Source organism: Schistocerca gregaria, chromosome 1, assembly GCF_023897955.1.
Source record: "Schistocerca gregaria isolate iqSchGreg1 chromosome 1, iqSchGreg1.2, whole genome shotgun sequence".
Classification (NCBI taxonomy): Eukaryota; Metazoa; Arthropoda; class Insecta; order Orthoptera; family Acrididae; genus Schistocerca; species Schistocerca gregaria.
The window spans coordinates 223,398,466-223,423,540 of NC_064920.1; positions in this window are offsets into that span (position 1 = coordinate 223,398,466).

Consider the following 25,075-nt stretch of genomic DNA (forward strand, 5'->3'; position numbering starts at 1 on the left):
TCCGCAAGCCACCCAACGGTGTGTGGCGGAGGGCACTTTACGTGCCACTGTCATTACCTCCTTTTCCTGTTGCAGTCGCGTATGGTTCGCGGGAAGAACGACTGCCTGAAAGCCTCCGTGCGCGCTCTAATCTCTTTAATTTTACATTCGTGATCTCATCGGGAGGTATAAGTAGGGGGAAGCAATATATTCGATACCTCATCCAGAAACGCACCCTCTCGAAACCTGGCGAGCAACCTACACCGCGATGCAGAGCGCCTCTCTTGCAGAGTCTGCCATTTGAGTTTGTTAAACATCTCCGTAACGCTATGACGGTTTCCCAATAACCCTGTGACGAAACGCGCCGCTCTTCTTTGGATATTCTCTATCTCCTCCGTCAACCCGATCTAGTACGGATCGCACACTAATGAGCAATACTCAAGTATAGGTCGAACGAGTGTTTTGTAAGCCACCTTCTTTGTTGATGGACTACATTTTCTAAGGACTCTCCCAATGAATCTCAACCTGGTACCCGCCTTACCAACAATTAATTTTATATGATTATTCCACTTCAAATCGTTCCGCACGCATACTCCCAGATATTTTACAGAAGTAAGTGCTACCAGTGTTTGTTCCGCTATCATATAATCATACAATAAAGGATCCTTCTTTCTATGTATTCGCAATACATCACATTTGTCTATGTTAAGGGTCAGTTGCCATTCCCTGCACAAAGTGCCTATCCGCTGCAGATCTTCCTGCATTTAGCTACAATTTTCTCATGCTGCAACTTCTCTGTATACTACAGCATCATCCGCGAAAAGCCGCATGGAACTCTTCCGACACTATCTACTAGGTCATTTATATATATTTTGAAAAACAATATATATTCTGAAGCAATATATTGTGAATAGCAATATATATATATAATCGCGAAAGCGTTACGGAGATGACAGATAAACTCCTGTGGAAGACCCTGCAAGAGATGCGCCAGTAGTTCGGTACGGGCTTTTGTTGAAGTTTCGAGAACATACTTTCACCGAGGAGTCATGTAATATATTGCTCCCTCCTACGTATATCTCGCGGAGAGACCATGAGGATAAAATCAGAGAGATTAGAGCCCACACAGAGGCATCCCGACAATCTTTCTTTCCACGAACCATACCAGATTCGAATAAAAGGTAGTACCGGTAGAGGTACTCAAGGTACACTCTGCCACACACTGTCAGGTGGCTTGCGGAGTGTGAATGGAGATGTAGATGTAGACGTCAAAAGTGGTGCAGCATCAGTAGAATAACATGACCAACTGTTGCTCACACTAGGTCCGGTGGTACCTGAGCAATGTGCTCCTGTATACTGGCCTTCAGATCAGCTCGAGACTGAACTTGGTTCAAATGGCTCTGAGCACTATGGGACTTAACATCTGTTGCATCAGTCCCGTAGAACTTAGAACTACTTAAACCTAACTAACCTAACGACATCACACACATCCATGCCAGAGGCAGGATTTGAACCTGCGACCGTAGCGGTCACGCGGTTCCAGACTGAAGCGGCTAGAACCGCACGGCCACACCGGCCGGCGACTGAACTCGTCCCTGGCTTTATTTTGGATATGTCGAGAGCCAAAAGTCACACGAATATAGATCAGGTTATCTTGCAGGCCATGCGTCTGGTAAACCTCTGGAGACGACACGTTCGGGGAAGGTTCCATTACGCTGATCTTTCACTGGGTAAGCGACATGAGTTGTTGCCCCATCTTGCATGGAAACAGTGATTTTAACACAGCTGCGTTCTCCCAAGGCAGGAACCACTTGCTGTACAAGGAAGTCTCGATAACATGGAGACTACACGGTGCACTTTACACCCCCCTTGGTGTATTCTCATTATATAACAATAAACCAAGACTAAAGACGCTCTTGAATCCATACCACACGCTCATACATGAGTGCAGCGAGTGCAATTGCTCCTCATGCACAATACGTGGTTTAATAGTACCCAAATTCGGCAGTTCTCTTTATTCACTGCACCCCGTAGTGTAAAATGTGCTTCGTCACTCCATAGAATATTGCCCAGTCTCATGCCATCAACTTCGACCCGTGTCAGAAAACGAAGGGCAAATTCTTAACTTTGCTACGGATCATGAGGTTTCAGTTGCTGCACCGTCCGCATCTTGTACGGGTATCAGTGTATAACAGACCACAAAACTTCCCGTACTGTTGACTAATGGATTGACAGTTCTCGTGACACTGCAATACTATACGGGTGACGTGTTGCATGGTCAGTTACAGCAACAGCAACGTAGTCAATAGGTCACTCTTGCCGGTGGCACAGAAAGCTCAATCGTGTTTTCGAACTGCATTGTGACCTCCTTTAAACCATTTAATGACATCGGGTCTCTTCTTAGACCTTTCAGTCGGCAATATTTTCTCAGTGCAGCAGGGAGTAATTGCTGCCGTTCACATGAAACAGTTTCACTGACAGCGCACGGTCTCTCTTCGCGATAGCCATACTGTTTACTTACGTTGTGAGGCGTGAATGTCATACAGTAGTACAGACGGAGGACAGCGCCGGATTTGCCCCTGGTGACCAAAACTGAAACTAATTCTTTACAGCGAAAATCAATTCGGCAGTAACACATAATCTAATAAGTTTCGTACCATACGATAATTATAGCCCGCACTAGCACTCTGTGAGCAGCTGCACTTTAATTACAACCACCCGGTACATCCACTGAACCTACTTACTACAGTCAAGCTGTTGTCTCCCTCCATGAGTCTAACAACACCCCCCCCCCTTTCTCTTCCACCCACGAGCATTAATACACTGACAATTCATTGATGCCTCAGTATGTGTCATATCAACGGATACCTTTCTAAGTTTCATTAATTTCTTCTCTCTTCAGATCGATCCAGCACTCCATCATCAGTAAATCGATCTACCCATACAAGCTTCAGCTGAACAAGCCAAAGCCCGGCGTCTCATAATGGCCCAATAAGGACTAACCGATCTCCGTGTCCCACGAAGGTACTCCTGCGCTCGCTCGCTCGCACAAATCAGCTGACAAACTACGTTTCTACACCTGTTAACTCGTAACTAGGCGTCTCCGTACAAACGAAAACTGAATCTTCTACTTGAAACTGCTATTAAGGAATCTTACTGTTATTAGTCCTACACTACTGGCCAATAAAATTGCAACACCAAGAAGAAATGCAGATGATAAACGGGTATTCATTGGACAAATATATTATAATAGAACTGACATGTGGTTACATTTCCATGCAATTTGGGTGCATAGATCCTGAGAAATCAGTACCTAGAACAACCACCTCTGGCCGTAATAAAGGCGTTGATACGCCTGGGCATTGAGTCAAACAGAGCTTGGATGGCGTGTACAGGTACAGCTGCCCATGCAGCTTCAACACGATACCACAGTTCATCAAGAGTAGAGACTGGCGTATTGCGACGAGCCAGTTGCTCGGCCACCATTGACCAGACGTTTTCAGTTAGTGAGAGATCTGGAGAATGTGCTGACCAGGGCAGCAGTGGAACATTTTCTGTACCCATAAAGGCCCGTACAGGACATACAACATGCGGTCGTGCATTATCCTGCTGAAATGTAGTGTTTCGGAGGGATCGAATGAAGGGTAGAGCCACGGGTCGTAACACATCTGAAATACAACGGCCACTGTTCAAAGTGCCCTCAATGCGAACAAGAGGTGACCGGGACGTGTAACCCTTGGCACCCCATACCATCACGCCCGGTGAGACGCCAGTATGGCGACGAATACACGCTTCCAATGTGCGTTCACCGCGATGTCGCCAAACACTGATGCGACCATCATGATGCTGTAAACAGAACCTGGATTCATCCGAAAAGCTGACATTTTGCCATTCGTGCACTCAGGTTTCCCGTTGAGCACACCATCGGAGGCACTCCTGGCTGTGATGCAGCTTGACGCTGCAAGGGTAGCCGCAGCCAGGGTCTCCGAGCTGATGATAGTCCATGGTGCTGCAAATGTCGTCGAACTGTTCGTACAAATGGTTGTTGCCTTGCAGACGTCCCCATCTGTTGCTTCAGGGATCTAGACATGGCTGCACGATCCGTTACAGCCATGCGGATAAGATGCCTGTCATCTCGACTGCTAGTGATACGAGATCATTGGGATCCAGCACGGCGTTCCGTATTACCCTCCTGAACCCACTGATTCTACATTCTGCAAACAGTCATTGGATATCGGCCAACGCGAGCAGCAATGTCGCGATACGATAAACCTCAATCGCGATAGGCTACAATCCGACCTTTATCAAAGTCGGAAACGTGGTGGTACGCATTTCTCCTCCTTACACGAGGCATCACATTTCACCAGGCAACGCCGGTCAGCTGCTGTTTGTGTATGAGAAATCGGTTGGAAACTTTCCTCATGTCACCACGTTGTATGTGTCGCCACCGGCGCCAACCTTTTGTGAATGCTCTGAAAAGCTAATTATTTGCGTATCATAGCATCTTCATCCTGTCGGTTAAATTTCGCGTCTATAGCACGTCATCTTCGTAGTGTTGCAATTTTAATGTCCAGTAGTGTATAATGATGTTAAGTCCATGGGCCTATTTATAATTTGTTACTGCCGTACTCGCGTACAATAAAATAAAATCGTGGTAAAATGATTATCAGGTGCATAAGGCGCCTATTCCAGGTGGTCTGTTATACACTGGTACCCGTACAAGACGCGGACGGTGCAGCAACTGAAACCTCATGATCCGCAGCAAAGTTACGAATTTGCTCTTCGTTTTCTGACACGGGTCGAAGTTGATGACATGGCGGGGCACATTTAACACTACGAGATGCAGTGAATACACAGAGCTGCCGAATCTGGGGTACTATTAAACCACGTATTGTCATAACGAGCAAGTGAACTCGCTGTGCTCGTATGTGTGTGTGCGGTGTGGATTCACGAGCATCTTTCTCGGTCTACTCTTATTTAAAGAGAGTACACCAAAGGCGTGTGTCAAGTGCACCGTGATGTTAAGCAGGAGAGACTGCATGCTATAAGCAAGCCGTTATACCATTTATATCGAGTACTGATCTTAAATTAAATTTTGCTGTATTACTGTTAATCAGTAAGATTTTAGAATAGCAAATTCCAGTGGAAGATGCAATTCTACTTAGTACTTACACGACCAGCTGCGAGTTAACAGATTTAGAAACGCATTTTGTCTGCTGAGCTGAGCTTGCGAGTGAGTTCAGGAGTGCCTTAGTGACGTACGCGCCGCGGCCTGTCTTTCTCGTGGCCCTCGCTCCCTCGGCCAATGACGTCAGTGGATGCGGTATGGTGGGGCGCGGGTCAGTCTAGCGTTCTCCCGGCTGATGTCTTTGTCGACCTGCGGCCGCTACTTTTCGATCAAGCAGCTGCTCCGTTGGCATCGCGAGCCTGAGTGTACCCCGTTCCAGTCCTTCTACCGTGAAAATATCTCTGGAAATACCTGGAACCATAATAGGATCCCGCGTAGCAGCCAGACACGCTGACCACATTTTTGTGTCTTTCTTTCGATCCTATTCCCCGGCGTTTTCCTTGTCAAATACCACACTTCTAAAGCTTATATTCTCTTGTTTTCTGAAGTGTTTATCTTCCACGTTTTACTTCCACACAAAGCTACATTCCAGAAAAATACTTTCAGGGAGGAATTTCCTTAGCCTCAAATTTATATGTCATAGTAACAAATTCCTCTTTCTCAGAATTGCTCTTCTTACTACAGCCAGTGTGCCCTTTTTTCTGTACTTTATCCACCATCAGATTTTTGGTTCCCAAACGGTAAATTCGAGGACATACTAAAAATTCATTTTTTGAACACTATGGAGCCACATAGCAGTAACACCTATGCGTAAGAGCATTTCTTACAATGACCTGCCTCCACTACTGTTCCATTACGGCATCTCCCATTGCGACACTCGCCTCCAAGGTTGCCTAATCGCAATTTACATGACTTTTTCCTGTAAGTGTTCTGAAATACTGCTCCTATTTGCCACACCGTCTGACCAATTCGGGGGAACTACAACGTCCTATAGCAACAGCAGCGAAGGCAGAAACTCCAGACATGCTCCCAGATGTATGGGACTAGTTTGACTTTTGCTGGATGTTCGTCGCTCATACAGGGGCCATTAAACATCTGAGGGTGAGAAATGAAAATTTTGATACCATAAGTAAACATAAGAAGTACCTGAAGTTCGTATATATTTGCTTGTAGACGACGTGCAGTTGAAACATTGGACTTTTTTACACTTTGTGGTGTTTCATAAAAGCTAAAATTTACCATCATCATTCATGTGCAATACACAGTCTTGCGAAATCGGATGAATGTTCTACGTCTACATCTACGTGATTACTCTGCTATTCACAATAAAGTTCTTGGCAGAGGGTTCAATGAATCACCTTCAAGCTGTCTCTCAACCGTTCCACTCTCGAACGGCGCGCGGGAAAACGAGCACGTAAATTTTTCAGTGCGAGCCCCTGATTTCTCTTATTTTATCATGGTTATCATTTCTCCCTATGTAGGTGGGTGCCAACAGAAGTTTTCGCAATCGGAGGAGAAAATGTTACTGTCGGAGGAGAAAATGCTACTGCAGCACACTGTATTTCTGACTTAGAAAAGTTTGGAAAACGTGTCACAGATTTATATTTAAATCGCATTTGTTCACGAACCATTCAGCTGCTCTTTTCTTTTCTATTTTCTTCGTGACTCGTCGTCTGTTTATGATTTTGTACAGTGGAAATCTTCTTACAATTTGTATAAAGCTTAGGCACATGGCAAGTCTCCGGTTGTTATTACAATACATGTAACTATAAAAGTGTCGTAAGTTAGTTTTCACTGGCTCACTAGGTAAATGCAAATGTCAGCGGTTTGTAGACAATACTCACATTACTTGACGCCTTCCTTGCCAATGCCACTGTATTCCGTGAGTTCTATGGATAGTAATTTAAATGTACATATTCAAATTTTTAAAAAGTTCTACCAGGGCAGCTCAGAAAACTATAGGTGAGCGCTATGCTGGTGTGTCAGTCAACAACGCATTCCGCCAGTGCAACAGACCTCAAAGTGAGGCAGGCAGAAACGCAAGTGCTACGTAACAAGACAATGTCAGGTAACACTACGTAACTTCACCCCGCCCCCCTTACCGAATTAACATAGTGAGGCAAGAAATTCTGCTGGATGCAATAGCGAGGGCAAATACGCAGACTCAGCCCTTTAAATAGAGAGACTTTTGGAGCTCAAAAGTACATGCCGTCATGCTACCATTCCGTCTGTGTCCCCAGAATCAGAGAGAATGAAGTCTCTTCAGCTTCAGTGAAACCGCAACAGACTGATCGATGATGGCCAGCCTGCTACCGGGCGCCGAACCGCACAATAACCTTGGGTTCGGTGTGAGGCGGCGGATGGGTGAAGTGGACTGCGGTAGTCGTCGTGGGGTTGTGGACCACTGCGGCTGCGGCGTCGTTTCTAGGTCCCCAGTTAACACAAAATAACACACTTTTCATTGCCATATTCAGTGACTTCTGCTTCAAAATAGTTGACTTTCAGTTGAATAGTTATGAAATTAAAAATAATTTCATTTTCTACGTCAGATGTATTACGATCAGTGTCATTCACACAATTACTCGTAAAAGATAGATGTACATGTTTCTGATGTGTATCAGTAGTCTGGTTAGAATAGCTCGTACACCTCGTATTAGGTTTAGGAGCTCGCTGAGATGGACGGAGGAACTGTGGCAGTGCAAACAAATCAGTGACACACAAATATAAACTTTATTGTGGCTCCAATATTTAACTAAAGTTGTCTAGCAATACGTTGGATGTGCTTGTGGACAGACAAAACCAAGCAGTGGCCAGTCCATCTTGGACGCTACACTCTCAACCAGCGTGGTAAACACATTTTCCTAAGCGAAGGCTATAGGCGACTCCACCTGCAGACTAAGTCTCGAAGGTTGATCTCCACTGCAAACTGTAGCTGTGAACAGCAACCCTGAAACTCTGTACTAGAACTGTCACACGCCAATGCCAAAAATGAAACATCTGTTGTTGCCTGTGGCCACTCCTTATCACAAGGCGGTAGCCCATCTCATTGGCGGCGGCACGAAGGTTACTGATTGGGCTACGCTTGTGGGTGACGGCGAACTCCAAAATGCTACCCGTTACGCCAATTGTTAATTGTCCCAGCGCAGCAGCTCCCGCAATGATGAAATGGGAGCCGAGTCTGCATTCGCTTTGCGACCGTCCCAGAACGCCTGTCGAAAAACCAGGTGGAGTGAACATTCCTGTATCCTGTATCATGGTGTTGACCCGCACCTGCGTCGTGATATGGGACCGCGGCCTCTTAGCAGGCCGTGGCATGGAGATTCTACTGTCTGCCACGTTTCGAGTAACAGCGTCACGAATATTGCAGTCACTACAGTATTTTCCACATTCACACTTAGATTTGCACTGTCTTGTAAGCCCCTGCAAATCTGTCAACCACTGCCAGTACGTCTGACGAGGTAGTTTCCTGAGCCTGAGGAATTTAAATCTAGCATTACCCACATTGAACTTATCATCGAAATATTTGTTCAGCGCTTGAATAAACTCCTCATTGCTAACTAGTTCTGATTACGTAGTAGGGAATAACTTCCCACAAAAGCGGTAATCGGCGTCACGAAAGGAGGACAGAAAAAAGACTGCTTCAATACACCCTGAACTTTGTGAGTGGCCAGGTGCGGTTCAAATTATGGCAATTATTCCTGCCAGGCTTCCTTTACTTCTTCAAATTATCGAAATGGAGGAGGCACCGAAGGTTTTGCCGACTGTGGTGGTCCATTGGGTGACCCTGTATCCCAGTTGCTTCCATCTGTGTTTGTATGAACCCGTTTACCAATTCTGTAAGCAGGTTCATTGACTGCATCAGTATATGGAGAAACTAATTTAGATCGAGCGGTGGTGACGCAGGCGTTTGCGATTGTGGGGCCGGTAATTGTGAGGCAGGCAAATGAGGTGTTTCGTACAGTGGGTTTGAGAAGGTAAACAAATGGTCATACACTACTGGCCATTAAAATTGCTCCACCAAGAAGAAATGCAGATCGTAAACAGGTATTCATTAGACAAATATATTATACTAGAACTGACATGCGATTACATTTTCACGCAATTTGGGTGCATAGATCCTGAGAAATCAGTACCCACAACAACCAGCTCTGCCCGTAATAACGGCCTTGATACGCCTGGACATTGAGTCAGACAGAGCTTGGATGGCGTGTACAGGTTCAGCTGCCCATGCAGCTTCAACACGATACCACAGGTCATCAAGAGTAGTAACTGGCGTATTGTGACGAGTCAGTTGCTCCTCCACCATTGAGGAGAGGTTTTCAATTGGTGAGAGATCTGGAGAATGTGCTGGCCAAGGCAGCAGTCGAACACTTCCTGTATCCAGAAAGGCCCGTACAGAACCTGCAACATGCGGTCGTGCATTCTCCTGCTGAAATGCAAGGACTCGAAGGGATCGAATGAAGGGTAGGGCCACAGGTCGTAACACACCTGAAATGTCACGTCCACTGTTCAAAGTGCCGTCAATGCGAACAAGAGGTGGCCGAGACATGTAACCACCCCATACCATCACGCCAGGTGATACGCCAGTATGGCGACGACGAATACACGATTCCAACGTGCGTTCACCGCCATGTCGTCAAACCGCAGCCATGGTCTCCGAGCTGACAGTCCACTCTGCTGCAAACGTCATCGAACTGTTCGTGCAGACGGTTGTTGCCTTGCAAACGTCCCCTTGTGTTGACTCAGGGATCGAGACGTGGCTGCACGATCCGTTACGGCCATGCGGATGAGATGCCTGTCATCTCGGCTGCTAGTGATACGAGGCCGTTGGGATCCTGCACGGCGTACAGCAAGTAAATACCAAAAACGAAAAGCACCAATGTGTAACAGAAAATTTCCACAATCACGAAATGTTAACCAACAATCAAGAGAAGAGTTGGAAAGTAACACAGGAAAAGACGCAGCGCAGTCTGCATACAAGGAAAAGTAAAACAGTTACGAGAAAGCACTTAAAAGTGGCAAATCACCGTAATCAGCTGATCATGTGATGTAAACGACTTTGACTGTTACACAGCCAAGGTAGAAAATGGAATTGTTTGTTGTAAATTAGTAACTGTGGCACCTACTACGTAGGAAAAAGAAACGTTATTCAGCTGCAGTATAGAGACTTTTTCGAGTTTGTGTATGGAAACATAAAAGTAATAATATTTTCCACATACTGATTTCCACACATTACGAAAAAAATAATACATAAAAGTACTGTCGCTATTAAAAATTATTTTAATAACGAGTGCCACGCTTGTATCGATTCTTGTTGTGGTAAACTCAAAATAGTATCATAGGTTAGGACATCAGATGTAGGAGAAGCACACTGCACTGCACTTATGCCTTTAACTCCCTAAGTGGATGCTGTTAGACACTTATCGTCGTGCTGTCACCGTCACAGACAGTTCATGTATTAACCACATTCCGCCACTCATTCTCGCTGACCTAACGCGCACATGCTTTCGAATTTTAACTTCTCTAAATTGTTAAAAAGCTATTTACTGGTCACTGGCATTTCTGTCAATTAATTTTCGGAGCAACTGACACTCGACCGCACTGTTTTTATCTCCAGATCTGGATTTAGATTGTTCCATGTCGAGCGTTCAGCCCCAGAATGTATCCTCGGCTACCCCCTTACACAGGTGATTACGCGAGGCGTGGCAGATTCAGCCTTTGCCATTCCATCGTCAAAAATGCTGTGACGAAATATTATGTGCCTTTCAGCGTTCATGACACATACAAATATTGGAAAGCTTCAATGGGACTTATAAAATGGTAAACGGCAAGTGGCAGAATTTTATTTCTCCATCGCAGATCAGAAATGTTCCAAAGGTCTGTTCTTTATCCAAATTGAGTACATCACCCACTCTTTCTACCTACTAATACCTAAAGCCAATAAGCAGATCTATAGCACAATTGAACTACAGCAGAGTGTAGTATGGAAAATAAAATAAAAAGCATGGTGACGCAAAAACTAAATTCCTGTTCTCTCACGAGTACAGTTGTCTAGAGAAGCTAATTCTACATTAGTCCCTTGTACGACTGTTTGCATCAAATTTTTTGATGACTTCATGTGTCTGTGAATGTGATTTTTTCCAAATTGAGAAGCTTAACATTTCAGTTATAGCGCCTATATCAGCGTTTTATAACAACGGATAAATGAAACAAATAATGTGACAATACTCAGGCTACACACGCACACTTCTGTTGCAGAGCTGTTCCTTAGGTGCACAAAATAATGGCGAACCAAGCTGAAGTGAAACTAAAAAATGTAGCTGAAGAGCGTTATGGGCGGTCTCGAAGTGATCACCAAACTGATGTGCAAGATGCACATATGTGTCTCGAAAAGTAATTACTCAATGGTTGGCATAGGGACCATTTATTGATAGAAAAAATCAGACTTTTGTACTTCTGCCTCTGTCAAATTGTTGTAATAAGAATTACCAGTCGTAACTAGACTCGATTAACGATGTTAATGAGCTTTCTCTCGAGAGCTACATGTAAGATCTTTACTGCAATGATCGATGGGAAAAACTAATCCGTTCCTGATACCAGGATGCTTTAGCATGGCACGTAAATGGACATTCAAATAATCAATCTGAGCCAGCCTATAGATGGTGGGTAAGGAGGAGATCAAGTTACAGGAACTGTTTTCATAGATCCAACAGCAGCATACTATAGTGTGGTCCATTGTATTTTATTTTAAAAACTCTATCACACCACCAAAAACTATTTCTTCAGCTACACTATCATAAATATCCTACGGAACCGAATGTCGTTGGTGGAGTTCCTACGGAGGAAACAGTAAAATGGTTTGCCTCAACGAAGTCTGTTAGCGCCATTTCATTTAACGGCTATGCAAATGGTCACCCTCTACCAGGGGCACCTTACGTTTCATCTCTCCTTATGGCCGTGTAATCAGCCCGTAAATCACGAACCATAGTAAACTGTAGAGAAACAGTTGACAGTCTTACATTCCCTCTCAAAATACCATCTCATTCAGAATCCACTGACAAGACAAATATGTGTTCATCTCAGAGAAACAATGAAAATATTGAGCCTTTCAAAATGATGGAGCAGAACAATGTCTTCCTCTCCTTTCAGGCTTTATTAAAGCATATCTAGATTTGATTAGTGACTAGCCACTATTCATGCACTATTTCAGAGTTTCAACACGTCCTAGTTCACCAGTTGCCGTTGTTCTGGATTCTGTCACGGCTAATTCTAGACCATTCTTGCTTTATCTGTGACAGAAGCCGGAACAAGAGGGACTGTCGTACTAGGACATATAGTGACACTCTGAAATGATGCATTTATAGTGCCTAGGTGTTAGCCGAAATTTAGATTTGCTTCAATAAAGTCCGAAAGGAAGGACGACTGATTGTTGTGCTCAATCATTTTGGAAGTCATATCGCAGTCGTTGAGTGCATTCCACATTCTAAATGGAAGGTAACTTGATGAATTAGAGCATGCTACATACTACTAGCGTAGCGTCACCTACCCATGAACTCCTCACCGACCATTTAGGATGACCGCAAGAGATCATGCTTGATGTGCATCCGCACTGAAAGAATGGATCTAAGCGGAAATCCGAATTGGCGAGTAAGGTACGTGTGTAGGTGAAGCTACGCTTGGAATAGAGATCAACGTAAAACATAATTTCCGCCCTTTTTATTGCTCATGAAAACCAAACATTGCATGTGGTACCACCATACAGCGAGGCCTTCAGAAGTTGTGGTGTAGTTTGCTGTACACACCGGTACTTCTAATACCCAGTAGCACGTCCTCTTGCATTGATGCATGCCTGTATTCGTCGTCCAGATTGACCCACCCCTCAACGGTGGTTCGGCGTGGATACCCCGGAGTAATTCGTGGATCACGTTGTCCATAAACAGCTCTTTTCAATCTATCCCAGGCATTTTCGATAGGGTTCATGTCTGGAGAACATGCTGGCCACTCTAGTCGAGCAGTGTCGTTATACTGAAGCATAACGATGCACGACAGGGGTGCGAATTGTCGCCCATGAACACGGATGGCTCGCCATTATTCTGTCTATATGGTTGCACTATCAGTCGGAGGTTGGCATTCACGTATCGTACAGCCGTCACGGCGCCTCCCGTGACCAACAGCGGCGTACGTCGGTCCCACATAACGCCACCCAAAAACAGCAGGGAACCTCCACCTTGCTGCACCCGCTGGGCAGTGATATGGCGTTCACCCTGTCCGGTTTGCCTCCAAACACGTCTCCGACGATTGGTTGAAGGCATATGCGACACTCATAGGTGAAGAGAACGTGATGCCAATCCTCGGCGGTCCAGTCGGCATGTTGTTGGGCCCATCTGTACCGCGCTCCATGGTATCGTCGTTACAAAGATGGACCTCGCCATGGACGTCGGGAGTGAAGTTGCGCATCATGCAGCCTATTGCACACGACGTCCTAAGACTGCACGAAAAGTATTATTCAACATCGTGGCTTTGCTGTCAGGGTTTCTCCGAGCCATAATCCGTAGGTAGCGGTCATCGACTGCAGTAGTAGCCCTTGGCCGGGCTAAGCGAGGCATGTCAATGACAGTTGCTGTCTCTTTGTACCTCCTCCATGTTCGAACAACATCTCTTTGGTTCACTCCGAGTCCCACTGGACATTTCCCTTGTTGAGAGCCCTTTCTGGCAATAAGTAACAATGCGGACGTGATCGAACCGTGGTAATGACCGTCTACTAATGGTTGAACTACAGACAATGCGATCCGTGAACCTCCTTCCTGGTGGAATAACAGCGATTGGTCGGCTGCCTGACCCCCTCCGCCTAATAGGTGCTGCTCAGGCACGGTTGTTAACAGCTCTGGGCTGGTTTAGTGACACCTCTGAACAGTCAAATGGACTGTGGCTGTAATACAATATCCTCAGTCAACGTCTACCTTCAGGAGTTCTTGGAACCGGGGTCTTGCAAAACATTTTTCACGTGTGTATGTAAGAGACTGAGAATTTGTGTGGGATGGGCGAGGGCCTCTGGCAGGGCGACAGCGCAGACCGCGATCGTCCGTCCCATCCGCTGCGCGCGCAAAGTGTTTGTTTATTGCTGTGTCACTGCGCTTGAAAGTCGAACAAATTATCATGGCCAACTCTTACGAGAAGAATATTGCTATGTTCACCTTTTCGAATGAATTCGTACGATCCAAAGCACTGGTCGCCGAGTACTTCTTAGGTGATGATGTGAAGATACCCCGTGACGATCTCATCGCATTCACCTATGCCGCCTGCTACAAGCTATCCATCGGACGCGACACGGCAAAAAATTTCGACGCTCCGACGGCAACATCGGGCCTGGGGGTGATGACCATGCAGGACTTGGTCTTCGAACTATCCGTGTTTTCGAAATTTGGAAATTTGTAGTAAGGTCTTATGGGACCAAACTGCTGAGGTCATCGGTCCCTAATCTTACACATGAAAACTAACTAAGGACGACACATACATCCATGCCCGAGAGAGGACTCGATCCCTCGACGGCACCAGCCGCGCGGACCGTGACTAAGACGCCTCAGATCGCGCGACTGCCCCATGCATTTAGAACTGCCTAAAAGGGAAGAAAGACGAAGTCATCGCGGCGCTAAGCCCAACTGATAAAGTCCAGTCATTTAGCCGAAACATGGGCACAATTTACGACGTTTCTGGTACTTCATAATGTGAGACAAGACCGAACTGACATGGCACGTCCCATCATACAGTTTTGTAGGTGGCTGCGGAGCGGTGATTATTTACGACGGATAACCTCTAATCCTCCCCCCCGAGCACTGAAAGACCTGAGTCGAAACAAGGCCCCCGGAGTAGATAACATTCCATTGGAACTACTGACGGCCTTGGGAGAGCCAGTCCTGACAAAACTGTACCATCTGGTGAGCAAAATGTATGAAACAGGCGAAATACCCTCAGACTTCAAGAAGAATATAATAATTCCAATCCCAAAGAAAGCAGTTGTTGACAGATGTGAAAATTACCGAACTATCAGTTTAATAAGCCACAGCTGCAAAATACTAACTCGATTTCTTTACAGACGAATGGAAAAACTAGTAGAAGCCGACCTCGGGGAAGATCAGTTAGAATTCCGTAGAAAAAACTGGAACACGTGAGGCAATACTGACCTTACGACTTATCTTAGAAGAAAGATTAAGGAAAGGCAAACCTACGTTTCTAGCATTCGTAGACTTAGAGAAAGCTTTTGACAATGTTGACTGGAATACTCTCTTTCAAATTCTAAAGGTGGCAGGGGTAAAACACAGGGAGCAAAAGGCTATTTACAATTTGTACAGATGGCAGTTATAAGAGTCGAGGGACATGAAAGGGAAGCAGTGGTTGGGAAGGGAGTAAGACAGGGTTGCAGCCTCTCCCCGATGTTATTCAATCTGTATATTGAGCAAGCAGTAAAGGAAACAAAAGAAAAATTCGGAGTAGGTATTAAAATCCATGGAGAAGAAATAAAAACTTTGAGGTTCGCCGACGACATTGTAATTCTGTCAGAGACAGCAAAGGACTTAGAAGAGCAACTGAATGGAATGGACAGTGACAGGATATAAGATGAACATCAACAAAAGCAAAACGAGGATAATGGAATGTAGTCGAATTAAGTCGGGTGATGCTGAGGGAATTAGATTAGGAAATGAGACACTTAAAGTAGTAAAGGAGTTTTTCTATTTGGGGAGCAAAATAACTGATGATGGTCGAAGTAGAGAGGACATCAAATGTAGACTGGCAATTGCAAGGAAAGCGTTTCTGATGAAGAGAAATTTGTTAACATCGAGTATAGATTTAAGTGTCAGGAAGTCATTTCTGAAAGTATTTGTATGGAGTGTAGCCACGTATGGAAGTGAAACATGGACGATAAATATTTTGGACAAGAAGAGAATAGAAGCTTTCGAAATGTGGTGCTACAGAAGAATGCTGAAGATTAAATGGGTCGATCACATAACTAATGAGGAAGTATTGAATAGGATTGGGGAGAAGAGGAGTTTGTGGCACAACTTGACCGGAAGAAGGGATCGGTTGGTAGGACATGTTCTGAGGCATCAAGGGATCACCAATTTAGTATTGGAGGGCAGCGTGGAGGGTAAAAATCATAGAGGGAGACCAAGAGATGAATACACTAAGCAGATTCAGAAGGATGTAGCTTGCAGTAGGTACTGGGAGATGAAGAAGCTTGCACAGGATAGAGTAGCATGGAGAGCTGCATCAAACCAGTCTCAGGACTGAAGACAACAACAACAACAACCTCTAGTATATTCTGGTTCGGGCAAAGGAGGCCACAAAGAAGGCCACGTCCATTATGAATGCCTGCAGCGTCGCATCACACAACTACGGAACGACAACATGAGCACCGACGAAACAACCACCTTTCCACACACCTAGGCGGCGCCACTGAACGTATAACCCTCAGAAGTCGCGATTCTTGACCTTCCCTCAGGACCAACAGAACCGCAGGCGTGACAGCACCTTGCCACCGGCAGCGCCGCCCGCTAACAAGATTTACAACCGGACACACCTAGCTCGGCGTTCACAAGGATATCCGCGAGTGTCTTACGGAGATTGAAGACCGCATCGTAACAGCCGCCACTTTCGTTCAGCAACAACGCGAATCTCTTCCTTCCTCAGACACCGATGCACGTTTTGGTAAGCAGTTCAAACTTCTTACTTTCCACGCACCGACTCTTAGAACGAGACCCTTTCGTTGGTTATTCAATCATTTCTCATGGACACTTCCCCCTTGGCAGTCCCCTCCTGGAGATCAGAATGGGGGTCTATTCCGAAATTTTTGCCGATGGAGAGATCGTCATGACACTTTTTCAATTACAGGCCACATGTGTCTTTAATGCAGTGGTTTCCATTGCCTTCTGCATCCCCATGCCGTTGACCATTGCTCAATCTTCGCCTTTAGGGCCCTACAGTGTTAAAATGATATATCAGCACCTCCACACCAACACTGCGACGTAGTACCTTATCGTCGACGGAAAATGTACTACAAGAGAGAAACTGCACCTTACTGTGCAGGTGAAGTCAACCCTGTGTCTCAAATGCAATATCGAATATACGGATTTACACCGTTTCGAGTGTGGGGCAGCAGCAGCTGTCAGGACCCTTGGACAGAAGAGGTGTCTTTGTACCTCAGAGCATCCTCATGTAACGTCTCTCCTACAATGCTGATATATCCTGACGCGACCTACTTTCCATCATGTAAGTGGCACGCCATCACATGATCAGTGTCATGGCTATCAACAACCTCTTCCGGACGATGCCGTCAAACTGGGTGACTTGTGGACACGTCTCAATAACAGTACCATACCCTGCGCCGACATGGACACTATTGGGCCACTTTCACGAACTTTTACGTGGCGGAGTATTTTTGGAGATTAACTTAGTTAGTTGAGGAAAATAGTCAACTCCCCTCCCCCCTCCAAAAAAAAGAAAGAAAATAAGCGAAGGCGGCAGTTTGCGTAAAAGGAAAAAAAAGTGTTGTTTAGGTGACGCTCGTCGTAAGCGGAAGATCCGGGCAAGAGTCCCGTCGCGACATAAATTTTCACCTATTACCACTGATTCAGTTCAGTTCTGGAATGCGGCTAATGCCATTGAAACCCTTTAAATAAACGAGACGTTCACAGCATTCCCACTGCAAAGAAGTCTCCAAACATGCCATCCTAGAAGCCAGCATCTTCAATTATGGGTGAACCCTGAAAAATGACTGCCCGGCGGCCACACAGAAGAGTGAATTACCTGAAAGTCACACAGACTAAACCGTTATGGTATCTTTAAAACGCAGAACTGTTATATTATTGACACCAATCGCTCACAGTGTAGCTTTGCATACAACCTCACGAAACTTACTTATTTGGCTCATTGGCCTCACCTGGCCTATAGAAGCCACAAAAACTGTTCAAAATATCGGCCTCTCAGCTAATAATTTGCATTTGTATCAGTAGAGAATATTCACTTTGGGGCTGTTATCTTCACCCTAAATTGCAACAAGTTAGGAGAGTCTCCTAACTGACCTTGTCCTTACATACTACTAGTGTTTCAAAAAGATTCGTCTTATTTCACAACACTGTATCTTCTGCACCAGGCATGTTAAACTTTTGGTGATCCGTGGTCCTGATTCGCTTGATTACTTAAGCTCATGGGCCTTCTCATCATGTGACGCGAAAGCAGCGCTCCTAGCGGATGAAGTCGTAACTACAGCGTTCGTAAAGTAAATGTTCATTAGATAACTGACAAATATGAATGGCACACTCCTCGCCAACAAAGTTTACCTCAAAATACGCGTTCTTGAGAGTGCATTCATTTTATGTGTTGTACCTCTCCATGGGCTATCTAAAAAGGTAGATATGTGTACAGGGATAGTGGAGCAGCGACCTATTACCGTCAGAGATCCGCATAAGAGTAAACAACTAATCTGTACATCTGTAAACCTATGTATTGTACTGTATTGAACTGGGAACGCCCGCCGCGGTGGCCAACTTGTTCTGGGCGCTTCAGTTCCTGCCTCGGGTATGGATGTGTTTGATGTCCTTAGGTTAGTTAGGTTTAAGTAGTTCTAAGTCTATGGGACTGATAACCTCAGTTGTTAAGTCCCATAGTGCTTAGAGCCATTTGAACCATTTTTGAACTGGGGACCCACAAACGACGGAGAGGCTTCGTCCCCGCCGTAGCCCTCAGTGGTTCACAAATCCACAACAGTCTACAGCTGTCCACTCACCCCACCGCCGATCCACACCGAACCCAGGGTTATTGTGCGGCTAGGTCCCCAGTGCACCCCCCGGAAACGTCTCACACCAGACGAGTATAACCCCAAATGTTTGCGTGCTAGAGTAATTATTGTGTAAGCGTACGCGGAGACACTGTTTGTGCAGCAATCGCCGACATAGTGTAACTTAGGCGGAATAATGGGAACCAGCCTGCATTCGCCGAGGCAGATGTGAAACAGACTTAAAAACCATCCAGAGTGTACTGTTTCTCCTGGGTGGACTTCGGTTTACAAAAAATGTAAACTAAATATTCCAATAAATTTTATAAATAATCGACAAGTATCCCCAAAGAAAAGATAGAACTACGAAGGACATGTTATTCCATGGACTCTTGCGCTTCTATGCATGAGCCTTCTTTCCCTTGTCATACGCTTTTTTAATTGCTTGGATTTGGAACTAAGAGGACGTTCTTGTGTAAAGCTCATCTTGCTGTATCAGTTGATAATGTAAGTTGTACTTAAAACACTAAAAATATAATGGTTATTTTGTCAAAAGAATTTTGCGTATGTGGTCAGTCTGTTGTTAGTCTGATAACTAGACAGGCTTAAGTAGATATGGGCCTTAACAAAGAATTTTCGTTCTTAGGCGACATCTTAGAAAAATCTGCAACATTTTTCTTTTAGCTCATCTTCGAGGAGTGTCGTCGGTTAGAACAATTAACTTTATTTCAGATCCCACGAGACCGGACGCAGCAACGAGATAACATTCCAAGCAGAAAAGATCTGGTCTCAGGATTCCATTTCCGTTATAGGATCTCCTTTGCAGATGCTACTCTTGTTACCTTATATTGGGGAATCGAGACGAAACCACGATGAAGTTACGTATTACAGTAGTGTACATCGAACAGACTTGGCAAATATTCTCTGGTGTTGGGAAATAAGAAAAGGACAATTAATTATCGACGATTACGTAACTACCCTGAGAACTGAGCTAGTTTACTGAGTGCTTATACACGTCGGGCTATATTAAACAACATGTTGCACTATTTATAATATTCCTACATTAGTTATTTCTCTTTTATGCTGAGCCATTCCATTAATGTGTGTGTTTTTATATAAGTCACGGCTCATATTTTATTTTGTTACATTACACTAATAGTCACAAAATAATAAAAAAAATATTTTATTACATGACAACAGACCGGCCGCCAAACCAGACTTCGACCCTAATCCGCCGGGTGGATTCGTGCCGGGACCGGCAGGCCTTCCCGCCCGGAAAGCAGTGCGATAGACTGCACAGCCAAAACATGTATACCTAAGTTAGATGGCTCCCAAAGTACAATCCGATGCCGTAGTCCAATGCTCACGGCAACGAACATCAACACTAAACAACCAGTAGAGGAAGCAGGACGAGATATCTGGTCCCCAACCCACGGCCAACGACTGGGGCTGTTTGGCTGTCTTGTATCCAGTCCACAGCGGCCGCCATTGTCGGCAGCAGGTGGTGGCCGGACAATGCAGCATGCATCATTGTTTGCTGAGTTTTCCAAAATGAACACTGTCGGCAGCCGCCGAAATCTTGCGATGTATTACCAACTACCGGCGAGCACTGCCTCCGGTGGTATAGATTGAAACGACACCACATTATATTGATCCCATTTCATGTATTTATACAGTACTGCCCATTAAAATTGCTACGCCAAGTAGAAATGCAGATGATAAACGGGTATTCATTGGACAAATATACTATACTAGAGCCGACATGTGATTACACTTTCACGCAATTTGGGTGCATAGATCCTGCGACATCAGTACCCAGAACAACCACCTCTGACCGTAATAACGGGCTTGATATGCCTGGGCATTGAGTTAAACAGAGCTTGGATGGCGTGTACAGGTACAGCTGCCCATGCAGCTTCAACACGATACCACAGTTCATCGAGAGTAGTGGCTGGCGTATTGGGACGAGCCAGTTGCTCGGCCACCATTGACCAAATGTTTTCAATTGGTGAGAGATAGGGAGAATATGCTGGCAAGGGCAGCAGTCGAACATGTTCTGTATCAAGAAAGGCCCGTACAGGGCCTGCAAAATGCGGTCGTGTATTATCCTGCTGAAATGTAGGGTTTCGCAGGGTCCGAATGAAGGGTAGAGCCACAGGTCGTAACACATCTGAAATGCAACGTCCACTGTTCAAAGTGCTGTCAATGCGAACAAGAGGTGACAGACGCGTCTAACCAATGGCACCCCATACCATCACGCCGGGTGATACGCCAGTATGGCGATGACGAATACACGCTTCCAATGGACGTTCACCGCGATGTCGCCAAACATGGATGCCACCATCATGATGCTGTAAACAGAACCTGCATTCATCCGAAAAGCTGACGTTTTGCCATTAGTGCACTCAGGTTTCCAGTTGAGCACACCATCGAAGGCGCTCCTGTCTGTGATGCAGCTTGACGCTGCAAGGGTAACCGCAGCCAGGGTCTCCGAGCTGATGATAGTCCATGCTGCTGCAAACGTCGTCGAACTGTTCGTACAGATAGTTGTTGCCTTGCAGACGTCCCCATCGGTTGCTTCAGGGATCTAGACATGGCTGCACGATCCGTTGCAGCCATGCGGATAAGATGCCTGTCATCTCGACTGCTAGTGATACGGGGCCGTTGGGATCCAGCACGGCGTTCCGTATTACCCTCCTGAACCTACCGATTCCATATTCTGCTAACACTCATTGGATCTCGACCATCGCGAGCAGCAATGTGGCGATACGATACACCGCAATCCCGATAGGCTACAATCCGACCTTTATCAAAGTTGGAAACGTGATGGTACGCATTTCTCCTCCTTACACGAGGCATCACAACAACGTTTCTGCAGGCAACGCCGGTCAACTGCTGTTTGTGTATGAGAAATCGGTTGGAAACTTTCCTCATGTCAGCACGTTATAGGTGTCGCCACCGTCGCCAACCTTGTGAGATTGCTCTGAAAAGCTAATAATTTGCATATCACAGCATCTTCTTCCTTTCGGTTAAATTTCGCGTCTGTAGTACGTCATCTTCGTGGTGTAGCAATTTCAATGGCCAATAGTATATTTACTCGTCGCGAACTTTATATCCTGGCTTACGACGTTTACAACAGACAAATAAAATACTGCAAATAGATAGACAGTCCCAGTTGACAAACAGTTAGGAGTAACTAGGCGAATTTCTCCTGCAGGACAGGCTGAAACCAATAGCAGGTGAGATCCGGCCCGCGGGTCGCCGGTTGTCCTCCTGTGTTCTACACTAATGTAGAGAAAATCTTGGGATGGATTTTAATTTGCACACAGAACTGCAGAGTTTACCTAGACACCATTTGTCAGTTGGCGGTTTATGTGGCTGATGATACGGGTCGGCAGTTACTGCTCTACATCGTTCGTTCATCTAGCCTTTTCCACAATTACGGGAAATTGGCTGGAAACATAGGTAATTCGTGCTTCCCAATCAAGCAAAAGTGGGAAAAATAGATACCGACTCAGATTCATCGGAAGAATCTTAATGAAATGTAACTCATCCACGAAAGAAGTGGCTTATAAGGCGCATATTAGCCCGATTCTTGAGTATTGTTCATGTATCTGGCGTCCCTGTCAAATAGGACTGATAGAGGAGATTGCGAAGATCCAACGAAGAGCGGGGCGTTTCGTCACGGAATCGCTTACCTGTCGAGAGAGCGTTTCGGAGATGCTAATCAAATTCGACTGGCAGACGCTACAAGAGAGTCGTTGTGAATCACGGAGAGATTTACTATTGAAATTTCGGGACAGCACTTTTTAGGAAGAGTCGGAAAACATATTACTTCCCCCCACATATATCTCACGTATTGACCACGAATAGAAAATTCGAGAAATCAGAGCAAGTACAGAGGCTTGCCGACAATCTTTCTTCCCATGCACTATTCGCGAGCGGAACAGGGTTGGAAGGATCAAATAGTGGCACCGAAAGTACTATCCCCTTCACACCATTAGGTGGCTTGAGGAGAATGATGTAGATGTGGAAGCAAGAAGAAGAATAAAAAACAAAACAACCAAAAAAGAAAAACACGAAGTTCCAGATATTTCTTCGATACGCAGGGTCACCAACAGCCCAGATAACGGAAATGCACAACATAAAAACCATTTTCCGCTCAACTGTTAAAATTCAGAATGTGCTTAGTCAGTGAAAGATGCAATAGAGTCTAAAACATCAGTTGCGAGTGTACGGTACATCAGTCAGTCTCAACAATGCGTCTTGCAGCGCTGTTCAGAACGTATGCGGAACGTTCGTCTCTGCGAAACCGATAAACCTGCAGTGACAGAGCACAGCATTAATGAATGACACAGGTTTATTTCTCAACATACAGAGGTGCTAGGCTGTGCCTACAGATTCTCGGATTCGGTCATCAAAGAGAAGGTGGCGAAAAGAATAGATAACGATCTTGTCAACCAGGAAAGCGGCAAATACGTTAGAGGCGCTCTGATGTGAAAGTGGCTGTTGGATTAGACAGGCAGCATCAGCAGTCGAACCCGGGCCCCCACCATACCGCCTCCACCCCCTCCCAGCTGGATCACCCACTCTCCCGTCCACCGTAAACCGCCGCCACCACCAACATCGAAATCTCTTCCCAGACACATGACTAAGCCATCCATTGTTTCCTCGGCGGAAGCGTCTACCGCCCAGAGGTTGCATAGTAGAGAAGCGGAAATGAAAATCGATACTTCGTCTGAAGGTGACGAGTAGGAAACTCCCAAATTAGCTCCCATGCCCTCGAAATATAAATTCAGAAAACGTCCCAAGCCCCTCCACAAGTAGTAATTTACGAAATAGAAATAAGAGACAAATAGAGGGAAATCTATAGTAGAAATATAATAAAAAAAGAAATGAATTTTAATCATAAATTTTGGAAGCATGGGAGGGGGAGAAACGATAGAAATGTTGAAATTACTTGTTATTCTTCTATATGAGAAAATCAATATTATAGTCACAGAACGTAGGTCTTCAACACCATAGATAGCATTTACGAAAGTATAAATAGACATACAATGCAATTATGATACTCCAGTCTCTATCGTCTAGTCTGCTCGAAGTTAATTAGGACGTACAGCTCTAGGAAGCAACAATAGGAGCTTTATTAAACCAGGGCGCAAGAATAAATCGCGATGAGATTGTTTTTTGGGAAGCATTAATTTCGGATCAGAATTAGAACTTTTGTCATATTGAAGGAACGGGGAGGTGATCAATAATCTCTCTGACTTTAACGTCACTTCGTGTGAAGATTTAAATATTTTATGGTATTAACGATTTTTGGACAGATTCTGACTTTGTATTGTGATAGTGGAAAAGCTTTACTTCACGCGACTAGTAATCATAGTTCAAGACAGTTTATAGATATTAAAGGGGAACAATCTTTTTATCGAAAGTGACAGAACACTGTTTAGTATCTCTGATATGAACGGGATTCCAGATTAGATACTTATTCAAAGAACCCCTTTGAATGCGATCGTGTGAATGAACTGATTTACTAATAATTATTGTTAAATAAAATAACGTGTTGATTTGAAACTGACTATTCGTCTTGAGCTTTACTTCGATTTAGGTTCATAAATAATTGGGTTACGTGATTTTCACCAAGAATAAACTGCAGACTAGTGACTGAACCAAGTGAACGAGACTCTATAGAAAACACGAGTATTAATTTACCTATGGCTTTTTCCTTCAGAACTGGGAAGGCAATACGTGTAGTGACTCACTGGGGTTAATTTAAGAACTATCCGGGATAAAACAAAACCCCTCAATACCAGTCAATGTATAGATAAATTAACATTCCTACTTTCATGCAAGGTACGGAAGTTGGGATAGAAAAAAGGGTCGCTACACAACGCAACGTAACGACTCGGCAGACAATTCCTAGAAAATTTCATGAACAAGAAAAGTTTTGACATATTTTATTTTGCTACAAGTGTTACAAGAAAGTTTGTAAACGCCTGGACTTGAAAAACGGCAGGCATTACTTTTTGGAGGACGAAATAAATAAAACATCTCCACTTCTCCACTTTACAATCTTTCTTCTGACAACTGTAATAAATAATTTCTTCTGACAACTGAAATAAATACTGGACAGGACAAAAGGAGAGGAGTTTCGGAATCAGATTTAAAGAAAATATACGAAACTGAGAAAGCAATCAATTTTATTTGCATTTACAGGGTGTTTCAAAAATGACCGGTATATTTGAAACGGCAATACA